Raw genomic sequence first — 890 nt, 5'->3', positions numbered from 1 at the left:
AAAAATTTTAGGAACCACAAATTACAACTATTCAATTTTTAAAAACAAAACTGTTTTCCTTCCTAAAATGTAAACATCCAATAAAAAAAATATATATGGTATTCCAGGTATAGAAACACTGGTAATTCACTTATGAAAGAGATGTATTTTGGTATATTTGGTGGTAAGACTTTTGTTTGAGCATAAAGCACTTTATCAAAAGAACCAGGTCATTATTATTTAAAAGATTCACTCTCTCACAGTTTCCTTCCTTGAGCAGAAACGTATCAATTTTTGTAGAATTTTGGCTATAGGACCAGCCCATAGGAAAAGAGTTTTCTTGAAACTTGGAGACAGTTGCTCATCTTGTGCTTGAAGGCATTCCTCCATGAACATCGCTACAGTTTTCAGAGTGAAGCACAGGATCCGGGCTCTCGGAAGGGGTTGCTCCCGCTGGCACCCCAACAAGCAGGCCATCCTTGCAGGCATTCTGCACGCAGTACTGCTGCAGCTCTGCAGCCACCCGAGAGACCTTGATCCTCTCTCCACGCCGGCCTCCAGCTTGAGCTGCTCCACCAGGCACTGCAGAGCGTTCATGCTGGCCCTGGTAGACATGGCCGCGGCACTGGGCTCGGCGGGTGCAATTTTCTTAAAGTTAATGGGCACTCGTGAATGTTGCATATCATGTGATATCAGAAAGGCTAGCTACTCACTGGCTTTCAGACAATGTTCACTGTTTTAGTTTCCTAGGTTGCTTAGGCAAATACCATGAAATGGGTAGGCCCAAACAATGGGGATGTATTTGCTCATGGTTTAAAAATTTTTTTTGCGTGGGCAGGCACCAGGAATCGAACCGGGTCTCCTGCATGGCAAACAAGAACTCTACCTGCTGAGCCAGCATGGATGGCCCT

The 890-nt window shown here is 44.3% G+C and overlaps 1 pseudogene; it reads right to left on the bottom strand.

Moving 5' to 3' along the window:
• Nucleotides 1-386: 386 nt before the first annotated feature.
• Nucleotides 387-594, bottom strand: LOC143659555 (guanine nucleotide-binding protein G(I)/G(S)/G(O) subunit gamma-10 pseudogene; annotated as a pseudogene).
• Between the last annotated feature and the right edge of the window lie 296 nt (nucleotides 595-890).

Source organism: Tamandua tetradactyla, chromosome 2, assembly GCF_023851605.1.
Source record: "Tamandua tetradactyla isolate mTamTet1 chromosome 2, mTamTet1.pri, whole genome shotgun sequence".
Classification (NCBI taxonomy): domain Eukaryota; kingdom Metazoa; phylum Chordata; class Mammalia; order Pilosa; family Myrmecophagidae; genus Tamandua; species Tamandua tetradactyla.
Note: the sequence above shows the minus strand (reverse complement) of the source record. Positions and strands in the feature narration are given on the sequence as shown.